Source organism: Pecten maximus, unplaced genomic scaffold, assembly GCF_902652985.1.
Source record: "Pecten maximus unplaced genomic scaffold, xPecMax1.1, whole genome shotgun sequence".
Classification (NCBI taxonomy): Eukaryota; Metazoa; Mollusca; class Bivalvia; order Pectinida; family Pectinidae; genus Pecten; species Pecten maximus.
Window position 1 is genome coordinate 791 of NW_022979565.1, and position 14,135 is coordinate 14,925.

The 14,135-nt window shown below is 38.2% G+C and overlaps 1 long non-coding RNA gene across 2 annotated transcripts; it reads left to right on the forward strand.

Annotated features, from left to right (window-relative positions):
- The first annotated feature begins 272 nt into the window (after positions 1-272).
- Positions 273-9,055, forward strand: LOC117318928. 2 transcript variants are annotated; one of them, XR_004530498.1, is made up of 4 exons: positions 273-575; positions 3,627-3,781; positions 4,130-4,248; positions 5,655-9,055. It is a non-coding gene; the product is annotated as an uncharacterized LOC117318928 (long non-coding RNA). The 2 variants fall into 2 exon arrangements; XR_004530497.1 differs by lacking the exon at positions 273-575 and adding an exon at positions 2,690-2,725.
- Positions 9,056-14,135: the final 5,080 nt, after the last annotated feature.

Genomic DNA, 14,135 nt, shown 5'->3' on the forward strand with positions numbered 1-14,135 from the left:
TGCATAGTGTCTGCCTGGGTTGGGGGGCAGGTGTGTATTCAGCCATGAGTGGATGACTACTGGGTGTAAGCACCTCATGGACATTTTTGTCGGAAACTCTTGGTTTGACTAGGCACCTGCCTCCCATCCAGGCAGATAACATTGCAATATCAAACAAATCTATAAATTCTAATCATAATAGTAATGGAAAACCCACTGTTTATATACATAGAGTATTTGAATTTCTTTCCCTTGTACATATACATGTATAACATGTGCGAGTGTGTTTGTAAATCCTGCCAACTGAATGCACACACACGCTTACGCACCAACAACTGAATGCACTTGAGCAAGTGAATGCCGATTTTCCGGCATTCACTTGACATTCTTTTTTTTCCGGTCTAAAATGATGTTTTTTATCATATATGTGAAAATTGTGACATGTTTCAGTTGGCAGGATTTTCGTGTAATGTGTGTTGCAGTTGTGTGAAAATTTTTGCATCGCGCGGTTTTTCAACACACACACGTCAACCAATGCGCATGCTCGTTTTCAACCGGAAGCACATACGGGAGGAAGGTGACTTTTCAGGCACAGAGTAAGTAACGATTTTATAAACACCAGTCGTTGTATATTGTATAAAATATTTGAGCTATGTTATCAAGTGAATATTCAGGATTACCTAGTTTGATTTTTATCGCATACATCATTAGAATCTCATAATATTATCTATTAAATTAGGTAAATCTAGATCCGCCATCTTTGTCTCGATCTCCTCTTGGCTATAGGCTACAGCCTACAGTTCATAAGTGTAGCTGTACTCGGGGCCTACTTTTATATTGATACAAAGTATTTTTATGTGGGTCCTGTTGCCTAAATTAATTGACCTATCATATTGAAGATTGTGTCAGTATAATGAAATGTTGTGCGAGACAGGAATAGAAATTATTGAAAGATCGCAGGACTTGACCTGTTGACGGGAATAGATTCGGCGGATAGGCCTACCTGACTTTAAGAATATAATCTTATGACATTAATGATTACCATGTCATGTTGAAGGTGCGAGTCAAACACAGAACAAGCAAATGAAGAATGTAGATGTTTGCTCTCGCTAATAAGCGTTTCCAAATAATTATACGATATTGTTGAAAATGTTTGCCTTGCTATCCCTAATGTTTTTTTGTACTTGCGCGCTGAGCCAACTCACAACCAGTATAACCTAATGGCAAATAAAGCGAATAGTGTAGTTTGACTCATCATGAAGATCATCTGTTTTTTTAGACGAGTCAATGTTCAAAGTGTTGTTTAAATTGTTAGTTCAACCACAGGGGGCGGGCATGTCTAGTCTTATAATAGAAAATAGCCAGCAATATCTATATATCAAGACTTGGTATATAAGTATTTCTGGCTATTTTTAATGTAAGACTAGACATGCTCCTTTGTCCAACCTTAAGATGACAGAACAAAATTTTGTACTGTTGACCCGCCATTTTGTAAGCAACGGTACGACGAACCACCCGAATCGGAACGCAATGGACCGAAAAGACCACATATGGTGGTGTTTTTCTTTTGCATAGTTTAAATTAAGAAAACTAAGGTTATTATTTCCAAAAACTTCTTATATTTATTAAAAAAAATCATTATTTATAAATTATAAAGGGTAAAATATATAAAAATAAATGTTGTATATTTTCCTTTTTGCTCCATCGCGCAGTGATTAGGGTAATTACTAAATTAGGACGCCTGCGACCTACATAGTTAGCAATATGGCGTCGAGTCTAGTATGAAATTTTGACTAGCGTAAAGCGAGGGTTTATACGGACGGAATAAAACACCTAGATTGGACTTAATGGGTGTTCTGGGATAAATAAATATCTCATGATCATTTATCCATATATGTAAGGTAGGTGTTATGTCAAACCCGATTTTATTGTATTTGCATCAAATATTTAGCGACACCAAACGGTGACAGATAATTCCACGTTTTCATGATATAGTAGTGCGTTCTGGCCCTACACCAGATATGGTGACAGGGCCAGAGAAAACTCAGGCTATATATATATATATGTCTCGTCGGACAGCGTGACCGACAGCATGACTGCAGGTTTCTATCGGCGGTAAAATATTAGCATTTTCAATGTTACTAAGGGTAAAAAAATACATATAATTTGCTAGGCCTAATTAACATTTTATAGTATAGATAAAAAAAAACCACTTAGGCTGTGTACATCTTGGATTTTATCTCTGGTTGTACATGTTACTGTAAGTAGACCGATTTGTCCTTCAGTTGTTTTATTCAAAGTTTACAAGCAGCTTTTCTGATTACAAAGTATATCAATAATCTTCCACAAACATTAAAGAAATAAGGAAAGAACTATACTCAGCTATTGGAAAGTTGACAGCAGATAAATACATGTTTTCTTGAATATATATATAGAATAGGAATAACCAGATTAAGACATTTCATCTACAAATGTAGCTGTCTGACTGTAAAGTCCAATACCCGGTATTAAATTTCTTGTTATATGACCTCAGACCTTGACATTTCTCAGGGCCTTTGACCCTTTGATTTATTTTGAGGTATTAAAAGTTTATGTCCACAAACTTAGCAAAAAGTCTTGAGAGATTATGTTATAATTAATCTTTTTAAAATTGTAGCATGAAGAGATTGTGGACACGTTAACAGAGAATGGCTTCAAAGAAAAATGGATGCTCCATGATTTCAGAAAGAAATTTATGCAGACAAAGGTAAAATAATTAGTTCTAATTAAAGGCACCTTTTATTAATTTATATACATTCAGTATGTACAAATACAATATCACCTGGTCTGGTCAGAAGGAACTAATTAAAAAGCAATATATATCACTCATATTTGACTAGCATTCCTAGGTCATGGAGATTCAAAACGCTACAAATGTTTGGGTCGGGGCAAAAAGTGAGCAATTTTGTTTTATTGCTAAACAACTAATTCTCCGGAAATAAGCCCTTTATCATGCCTTAGATGCCTGTCTCCTCTTACATTTTTCAATTTACTTCTTTGAAAGTTGGTAGGCTTATAACCAGGATATGAAGTTGTGTGTCTAAAAAGAATTTTGATTTAACTTTTTTTTTTTGCAGAAGTTATTCTTTTTTATTTATTTTGAGTGTTCAAATCTTGTCACAGTCTTAAGATCTCCTACACATTGACTTTGTAGTTAAAGTGAGATTTATAGTATGCCAGCTAGCTATATAAAAGTCACTTTTTCTATATTAATTCAATAAAACACTATATGGCATTTTATAGGTATATATTGTTCCGTCCTATGGTACTCTTGTATCTTACTTGGATTGAATACTGAAATCTGAAAATAGTTTCTTACTTATAGGACCTTCTGTGTTCGATTGACAAGGGCATATTGGTTGTAGTGTAATTATAGCTCTATATTTTGTGTTCTGTCTGTGTGATGTGTTGTGATCATTCGTATGTATTAGAATCACTTCATTGATCATTTATTTCTTTAGCAATACATGTATATATATAACCAACTCAAATGGATATGTTTATCCAAATCAAGTATCTTTTTATTGAGCAATGCTGTCGCTTTTACCTAACAATATGTACAAAACCATATATATATACAAAGTAAGAAAATTTATTATTCTTTATAGGGCGAGGTGTAAAAACAATCAATTAAAGGCGGCATGGCGACCTCCTTCTCCCTTACCATGAATCTATGATTTCAAAAGAAAAATGGGACAGAAGGGAATAGCAAAGAAGCTCTGGATTTAGTCGGGGTTTTTTTTGACTGAAGGAAACAGTTCTGGTGAGTATTTCATCACAACATATCCAATAGCTTGTTAAATGCCCATCTGTTAAATGCATATCCCTGTAATTTGAAAAATGTTTCAAAAAGCAAAATATTTCCTTTGTAATTAATCCCTGTTATTAACATAATTTGGTGTATCTCAAGGGAAATCCCTGTTAAAATTAAATCCACCTTTTTTGTTTTCTTTAAATGGCATTGTAACTTGAATGTTTATGCAGAAATGAAAAGGACCTGACTTACAGTCTTAGAGTAATTACAGATTTGTATTTCAATTTTCATTGACCAAGCACATATACATCTCTGATTGTATATGCACATTTGTATTTATTTTACTTTTTTCTGAAGTGTGGATGTAACCGAAGAAAATGAATAATTGGGAGACTGGTAAACCTGGTGATGTATGGCAAACATTCCAAGCAAAACATGAAATGTGTTGATGGCCACCTATGTCACTTTTCAACAAGGTGAGTGTAAATTATCGTAATATATGATATCAGTATTATTACAGTAAAATCTTGTTGTCTCAAATTCTGATAACTCGAAGACTTACACAAGTAATTTCAATTCTGACTGTAAACTGATACAAAATATACACGGTAACAGGACTGTAAACTAATATAAAATATACTTGGTATCCTTGAATGCTCTGGTTATATCTCAAATTTAAGTTTTTCATAACTTCGAGAAAAAGAGGTTCAGCTGAACTAAGAATCTGAATATTGTGCCATCACTGAAAGTTAATGTCTGCAGAACATGTTAGATATATATGCAGAGTTGATCGTAATTTTACAAGAAGTCAACTGATTCTTGGTGAAGGTTACTGGGTTAAAGGTCAAGGTCACTAGATTGTCACAAGACATGCCCTTGCTAGCTTGTCAGTGTTCTAGTTTGATTTGTCCAGTTGACTTCTTCAAAATTAGTGTAAGTAAGTGTAAGACAAGTTTACTTACATAAAGTGAACCTATATTCATATAGGGAAAAGACATTGTTGAGTAAATATCTAATTACATAAAATCTGTATCTGAAAGCCAGTATGGTTTACTTAGAAGCCATCATGGATGTTTCAATCCGTCTATTACTGACCAATAAAGTAGCCTTTTGTCTGTCATCATGCGTCATCCCTTTGTATGTAGCCTAATATCAATCAGGTCTCGGAGGAGTTCAAAAATGGGAATTATTATACAGAACTCGTAGTTAATTCCCTTTGTAATTATATTATTATTAGACTTTAATGGTGAACATAATAACTTAAATAAAAATCAACCAAGTTTGATGAAACTTTGTATGAGGCTTTATATCATGGTTCATGTACAGACCATAAAAATTGCTTAAATTTCAAATCAGTGCTTGAAAAGTCCAGGTATTTTCATTAACTCTCAAAAGTCCTTGAAATGTTCTTGGATTTTCATATTTTGTCTTAGAGTTTACTAAGAGTGCTTAATTTTTCTGTGTGGTTACAGAATTAAGAAAAACCAAGGAAACATTTTCATATTGATTTCTAAATGTAGTTCAAAGATTTTATAGTAGCCAGACATCCAATACAAGCAAAGTCTTTTGAGTGCTTTACAGAATAAGAATGGTTAAGTTCTTCTTATTTTAAGTAACAAGACGTTAAAAAATACTGGATGACACTCCTAATTTGGGTGTCAGGTGACTGATATCTGTAATTCTTTGTTTTGATATTGATGTTCATCTTCTGAAAGGTGACGAGTTTTCGCATAAATGTTTTAAGAAGAATAGTCATATAATGAGTGTGCTGGATTGAAATTAGATCAGTGAGACCTATATGTACTTTGACACTGATATGAAATAATGATTTAGCAGGTTACCATCGCTTTGAGATTAATGATAATTCTAATCTCTCTCACAGGCTAAATATGGAGGGCAAGGCTACAGCGCAAGTCCTTTGTCAGAAGGTCATGGACAATTCAGGAAAAGGCTGTAGTACAACAGCAACTATAGGGGAAATCTTTTGCTGAAAATGTTACGAGGGAAGGCTAATTGTTAAGAGGTCCTCCGAAAAGAACCAGTGTTGCATGGCAGAACCTGGAAACAAACTAAGGACCTCATCTGTAACTGTAATATAAGAAGACAGCCAAGAAGAATTTGCTTGTATCAGATCAGGCTGTTAGTGAGACTATAAAAGATATTGCTGCCTATTGATTGTGTGTATCCAATATGGTTGTCGGTTGACTGTATATCAGATGTGACTATCAGTTGACTGTGTGTATCAGATATGGTTGTCAGTTGACAATGTGTATCAGATATGGCTGTCAGTTGATAGTGTGTATCGGATATGGCTGTCAGTTTACAGTGTATATAAGATGTGGGTGTCAGTACAGTGTGTATCAGATATGGCTGTCAGCTGGCTATCAGATGTGGCTGTCAGTTGACAATGTGTATCAGATATGGCTGTCGGTTGATAGTGTGTATCGGATTTGGCTGTCAGTTGACAATGCGTATCGGATATGGCTGTCAGTTGACGGTGTGTATCAGATATAGCTGTCAGTAAGGTGTGTATAAGATATGGCTGTCATGATCAGTTGACAATGTGTATCAGATATGGCTTTCAGTAAAGTGTATATCAAGTATGGCTGTCAATAAAGTGTGTATAAGGTATGGCTGTCAGTTGACAATGTGTATTGCATATGGCTGTCAGTTTACAATGTGTAACAGATACTGTGTTAGTATAAGATGTAGGTGTCAGTTGACAGTGTGTATTAGATATGGCTGTCAGTTGATAGTGTGTATCAGATATGGCTGTCAGTAGTGTGTATACGATATGACTGTCAGTTGCATTGTGTATCCGATGTGACAGTGACAGTGTGTATCAGATACTGAATCAGTAAAGTGTCTATCAGATATTGCTGTCAGTTGGCAGTGTGTATAAAATATGATTGTCAGTAAAGTGTGTATCAGATATGGCTGTCAGTTGACTATATAATGTATCGATGTCAGTTGACTATTTCTGATATGGCTGTAAGTTGACAGTGTGTATGAGATGTGGCTGTCAGTTGATAGTGTGTAGCAGATATGGCTGTCAGTTGACAGCGGTATCAGATACTGTGTCAATAAAGTGTGTATCAGATATGACTGTCAGTTGACTATATCTGATGTGGCTGTCAGTTGCCTATATCAGATATGGCTGTCAGTTGACAGTGTGTATCAGATACTATGTCAGTAAAGAGTGTATAAGATATATGGCTCTCAGTACAGTGTGTATAAGGTATGGCTGTCAGTTGACTATATCACAAGTGGCTGTCAGTTAACAGTGTGTATAAGATATATATATATATATATATGGATGTCAGTTGACTATCAGATGTGGCTGTCAGTTGACAATGTCTATCGGATATAGCTGTCATTTTACAATGTGAATCAGATATTGTGTAAGTAAAGTGTGTATAAGATATGAGTGTCAGTTGGCGGTGTGTATTATATATGGCTGAACGTAAAGCGTATAAAAGGTATGGCTGTCAGTTTGCATTGTGTATCTGATGTGACAGTGTGTATCAGATACTGAATCAGTAAAGTGTTTATCAGATATGACTGTCAGTTGGCAGTGTGTATAAAATATGGCTGTCAGTAAAGTGTGTATCAGATATGGCTGTCAGTTGACTATATCACATGTGCCTGTCAGTTGACAGTGTATCAGATATGGCTGTCAGTTGACGGTGTGTATCAGATATAGCTGTCAGTAAGGTGTGTATAAGATATGGCTGTCATGATCAGTTGACAATGTGTATCAGATATGGCTTTCAGTAAAGTGTATATCAAGTATGGCTGTCAATAAAGTGTGTATAAGGTATGGCTGTCAGTTGACAATGTGTATTGCATATGGCTGTCAGTTTACAATGTGTAACAGATACTGTGTTAGTATAAGATGTAGGTGTCAGTTGACAGTGTGTATTAGATATGGCTGTCAGTTGATAGTGTGTATCAGATATGGCTGTCAGTAGTGTGTATACGATATGACTGTCAGTTGCATTGTGTATCCGATGTGACAGTGACAGTGTGTATCAGATACTGAATCAGTAAAGTGTCTATCAGATATTGCTGTCAGTTGGCAGTGTGTATAAAATATGGCTGTCAGTAAAGTGTGTATCAGATATGGCTGTCAGTTGACTATATCACATGTGCCTGTCAGTTGACAGCGGTATCAGATACTGTGTCAATAAAGTGTGTATCAGATATGACTGTCAGTTGCCTATATCAGATATGGCTGTCAGTTGACAGTGTGTATCAGATACTATGTCAGTAAAGAGTGTATAAGATATGGCTCTCAGTACACTGTGTATAAGGTATGGCTGTCAGTTGACTATATCACAAGTGGCTGTCAGTTAACAGTGTGTATAAGATATATATATATATATATGGATGTCAGTTGACTATCAGATGTGGCTGTCAGTTGACAGTGTATCAGATGTGGCTGTCAGTTGACAATGTCTATCGGATATAGCTGTCATTTTACAATGTGAATCAGATATTGTGTAAGTAAAGTGTGTATAAGATATGAGTGTCAGTTGGCGGTGTGTATTATATATGGCTGAACGTAAAGCGTATAAAAGGTATGGCTGTCAGTTTGCATTGTGTATCCGATGTGACAGTGAGTGTGTATCAGATACTGAATCAGTAAAGTGTCTATCAGATATGACTGTCAGTTGGCAGTGTGTATAAAATATGGCTGTCTGTAAAGTGTGTATAGGATATGGCTGTCAGTTGACTATATCACATGTGCCTGTCAGTTGACAGTGTATCAGATATTGCTGTCAGTTGAAAGTGTATTAAATATGGCTGTCAGTTGACTATATAATGTATCGATGTCAGTTGACTATTTCTGATATGGCTGTAAGTTGACAGTGTGTATGAGATGTGGCTGTCAGTTGATAGTGTGTAGCAGATATGGCCGTCAGTTGACAGTGTGTATCGGATATGGCTGTCAGTTGACAATGTTTATCAGATACTGTGTCAGTAAAGTGTGTAAAAGATGTGGGTGTCAGTTGACAGTGTGTATAAGATATGGCTGTCAGTTGACTTTATCAGATGTGGCTTTCAGTTGACAGTGTATCAGATATAGCTGCCAGTTGAAAGGTTGTATTAGATATGGCTGTCAGTTGACTATATAATGTATTGTTGTCAGTTGACTATTTCAGATATGGCTATCAGTTGACAGTGTGTAGCAGATATGGCTGTCAGTTGATAGTGTGTATTAGATATTGCTGTCAGTTGACAATGTTTATCAGATACTGTGTCAGTAAAGTGTGTATCAGATATGGCTGTCAGTTGACTATATAATGTATTGTTGTCAGTTGACTATTTCAGATATGGCTGTCAGTTGACAGTGTGTAGCAGATATGGCTGTCAGTTGATAGTGTGTAGTAGATATTGCTGTCAGTTGACAATGTTTATCAGATACTGTGTCAGTAAAGTGTGTATCAGATATGGCTGTCAGTTGACTATATAATGTATTGTTGTCAGTTGACTATTTCAGATATGGCTGTCAGTTGACAGTGTGTATCGGATATGGCTGTCAGTTGACAATGTTTATCAGATACTGTGTCAGTAAAGTGTGTATAAGATGTGGGTGTCAGTTGAGAATGTGTATCAGATATGGCTGTCAGTTGACTATATCAGATGTGGCTGTCAGTTGACAGTGTATCAGATATTGCTGTTAGGTGACAGTGTGTATCAGATATGGCTATCAATAAAGTGTGTATAAGGTATGGCGGTCAGTTGACAATGTGTATCGGATACTGTGTCAGTAAAGTGTAAAAGATGTCGGTGTGAGCTGACAATGTGAATCAGATATGGCTGTCAGTTGATAGTGTTTATCAGATATGGTTGTCAGTACAGTGTGTATAAGATATGGATGTCAGTTGCCTATATCAGTTGTGGCTGTCAGTTGACAGTATAAGATATGGCTGTCAGTTGACTATATCACATGTGGCTATCAGCTGACAGTATAAGATATAGATCTCAGTTGACTATATCAGATGTGGCTGTCAGTTGATGTCAGTTGACCATATCAGATGTGGCTGTCAGTTGACAGTGTATCAGATATGGCTGTCAGTTGCCAGTGTGTATTTGATATGGCTGTCGGTTGACTGTGTATAAGCTGTGGGCCTCAGTTTACAGTGTGTATTAGATATGGTTGTCAGTACAGTGTGAATAAGATATGGCTGTCGGTTGACAGTGTGTATATGATTAAGATATGGCTGAAAGTTGACAGTTTGTATCAGATATGGCTGTCAGTAAGCTGTGTATCAGATATGGCTGTCAGTTGACAGTTTGTATAAGTTATGGCCGTCAGTAAAGAGTGTATTAGATATTGCTGTCAGTTGAAAGTGTCTATTAGATATGGCTGTCAGTTGACTATATAATGTATCAATGTCAGTTGAATATTTCAGATATGGCTGTCGGTTGACAATGTTTATCAGATATGGCTGTCAGTTGAAAGTGTGTATCAGATATGGCTTTTAATTGACAATGTGTATAATATATGGCTGTCAGTTGACATACTGATACTGTGTCAGTAAATTGTTTATAAGATGTGGGTGTCAGTTGACAGTGTGTATTAGATATGGCTGTCAGTACAGTGTGTATAGGATATGGCTGTCAGTTGACTTTACCACATGTGGCTCTCAGTTGACAGTGTGTATCAGATATGGCTGTCAGTTGACTATATAACATGTGGCTGTCAGTTGACAGTGCATCAGATATGGATTTCAGTTGACATTGTGTATTAGATATGGCTGTGACAATGTGTATAAGAAGTGGGTGTCAGTTGACAGTGCGTATCAGATATAGCTGAAAGTTGAAAATGTGCGTCTGTCAGTACAGTGTGTATGAGATATGGCTGTCAGTTGACAGTGTGAATAAAATATGGCCGTTAGTTGACAGTGTGTATAAGATATAGCCGTCAGTAAAGAGTGTATTAGATATTGCTGTCAGTCGACAATGTGTGTAAGATATGGCTGTCAGTACAGTGTGTATCAGATAAGGCTGTCAGTTGTTTATATCAGATATGGCTGTCATTTGTCTATATCTGACATTGCTGTTAGTGGCACTATCAAATATGACTATGAATGACGTATATATTAGAACTCTGTATTTTTCGTATCAATCAGTGTTAACAAAAATGAAAAATAAATATGTTGAGTATATTTTTTGTTGTTTTATTTCTTTATGAACTTTTTTTTTTTTGGCGGAGGGGGGGGGGGGGGGGGGGGAGGGGGGAGGGGGGGGGAGGGGGGTTATAACAATGTTGTCAACATCAATAAATGCAATAAGTTGCTTTTGGCAACACTCGGGTGACTTTCTTTACTATTCCCCTACTGTTAAAGTCAAAGGGGAATATACTGTTTCCTAGTGACACTACTAGGAATAGCTGTCAACCCCATATGGCATTTATAGGTCCTAAATTACTCATCATTCCATCCCCTACATGACGTAAAATCCTATATGCATCACCTACATGACGTACGGGTTTCGGCATTCACTTGCCCGTGTGTATGTGTTTCGGCATTCACTTGACCGTGTGTATGGGTTTCGGCATTCACTTGCCCGTGTGTATGGGTTTCGGCATTCACTTGACCGTGTGTATGGGTTTCGGCATTCACTTGACCGTGTGTTTGAGTTTCGATATTCACTTGACTGTGTGTATTGGTTTCGGCATTCACTTGTCCGTGTGAATGGGTTTCGGCATTCACTTGACCGTGTGTATGGGTTTCTGCATTCACTTGCCCGTGTGTATGGGTTTCGGCATTCACTTGACCGTGTGTGTATGGGTTCGGCATCACTTGCCCGTGTGTATGTGTTTCGGCATTCACTTGCACGTGTGTGTGGGTTTTGGATTTACTTGGTGGTGTAAAGGGTTTTGGCATTTAAATTAACCGGGGGTTTTATGGGTTGGAATTTTAAAAGAACCCTGGTATGGGGGTTTTTTGGGTTCACTTGCCCCCTTTTTGTATGGGTTTTTCCTTCCTTTTCCCTTTTTTTTTCGGCCTTTTTCCTTTTGTTTTGGCTTTCACCCGGGGGTTTTCCCCCCCCCCCTTTCCTGTTTTATTCAAAACTTCCTTTTTTTTTTCCCCTTTTTTTTTGGTTTTCACCCCCCGGCCCACTAAATTGTTTTCATTTCCTCTTTTACGGCATTCAATTTCCCTTGTTGTTGAGGGTTTTGGGATTCAATTAAAACCCTGTGTTGGTTTTGGCCCTTCAATTGGGAAATGTGATGGTTCGGCCCTTAAAGGGGCCGTGTTTTGGGTTTTGGAATTTACTTTTACCGGTGTTTGGGGTTTTGCATTCAATTTCAAGGTGTATGGGGTTTCGGATTTATTTTTGTTTTTGTTTTTGGGGGGGTTTTTGGGTTCACTTCCCGTTTGTTAAAGGGTTTGGCATTAAATTGACCGTTTTGGGATGGGATTCGGGATTCACTTGCCCGGGGGGGTTAGGTTTTGGCATTAAAATTTAAAACCGGTTTTGGGATTTGGGGTTCGGAAATTTACTTGAAGTGTGTTGGATTTGGGCCCTTTACCCTTGGCCCTGTGTATGGTTTCGGAAAACTTTAAAATGTGGTTTTGGGGTTTTGGAAAACACTTGGCCCCTGTTTTATTGGGGTTTTGGCATTACTTGGGGGGTGGTTTTTGGGGTTTTTGCATTTATTGCCCCTTGTATGGGGGTTTTGGCATTCCTTGCCCCTTTTGTTGGGGGGTTTTTCAATTCAATTCCGGGGGTAAAGGTTTCGGCATTACCTTAAAGGGTGTATGGGATTGGCATTCACTTTGGGGGGTTGGGTTGGTTCACTAAAACCCTGTGTTTTTGGGTTCGGTTCACTTGAAGTGGGGGGGTTGGGCATTTACTTGCCCTGTGTAAGGGGGTTTCGGAAATTTAAATTTTCCGGGTAGGGGGTTTCACATTTCTTGGGCCCTTTTTGTATTGGGGTTTTGGCATTTTACTTCCATGTTCGGGGCGGGATTCACTTCCCTTGTTGGGTTTTGGCATTCACTTTGGGTGTGTATGGGTTCGGGATTTATTGGCCCCTGGGTTGGGTTTTGGCCCCTAAACCTTTTAAACCCTTTTGGGGTTGGGGTTGGCATTCACTTGACAGTTTTGTAGGGGGTTCGGCATTTACTTGCCCTGTGTATAGGTTTGGAATTCCTTAACCCTTTTTTTGGGTTTTTGACATTTTACCCTTTACCCTGGGTATTGGTTTCGGATTCAAATTGGCGGGTTGGGGGTTTTTCATTAAAAGGGGCCCGTCTGGGAGGGGTTTTGGCATTTACTTTTACCGTGTTTTTGTTTTCGGATTCACTTTCCCTTTTGTAGTGTTTTTGGGATTTACCGCCGTTGGGGTATGGGTTTTTGGATTCAATTGACATTTTTGTATGGGATTCGGCCCTTCACTTGCCTGTGTTTTGGTTTGGAATTCCCCTTTCCCGGGGTTTTGGGGTTTTGAATTCCCCTTTCCGGGGTTGTATTGGTTTCGGCATTATTTTGGCCCTTTTTGTTTGGGTTTTTGCATTAATTGCCCGTTGTTGGGTTTCGGTTCACTTTAACCCCCCGGGGGATGTGTTTTGGAAATTTACTTTCCTGGGTGGGGGTTTTTTGGCCCTTTACCTTTCCCCTGTGTATTTGGGGGCGGGATTCACTTGGCCGGGGGTTTTGGGTTTTGGCATTCATTGGAAAGGGGGTATGTGTGGGGGGGCATTTAATTGCCCCTGGTAAAGGGTTTCGGCATTCCACTTTACCCTTTGGGGGGTTTTTTGTTATTGGTTTGGTTTGGGGTTTTATGGGTTTTCGGGATTCATTGGCCGGGGGTGTATGGGTTTTCTTCCTAAAATGACCTTGGGGGGGTTTTGGCAAATTCCCCTTGCCCTTTTTTTTTGGGGGGGGGTTCGGCCCCCACTTTCCCCCGTGTATGGGTTTTGGCATTCACTTCCCCCCGGTTTTGGTTTGGGGATTTAGCCCGGTTTTGTATGGGTTTTCGGATCACTTGCCCTGTTTTTTTGGGATGGGTTTTGGCCATTCACTTTGCCCCCGTGTAGGGGTTTCCCCCACGACATTTTTGGGTTTTGATTCACGGGCCGTGTATGGGGCGGGGGCACCAAAACCCGGTTATTTTTAAAATTTTCAAACAAAAATTAGTTGTAAAAGGGTTTAAAACCCCCAGGGTTTATGGGGATTGATTCCCCCCGGGGGATCATTTTTTAAACAAATGCCCTTGTTGCCTAGGGTTTATAACTTTGTGGCCCGGCGCAATTTTTTTCGGCCCAAGGGCCTTTAAAAATTTAAGGGTTAAAACCGGGGGAAATCATCTTTTATTAAAACACCAAGGACGTTCACATCTTTTCAA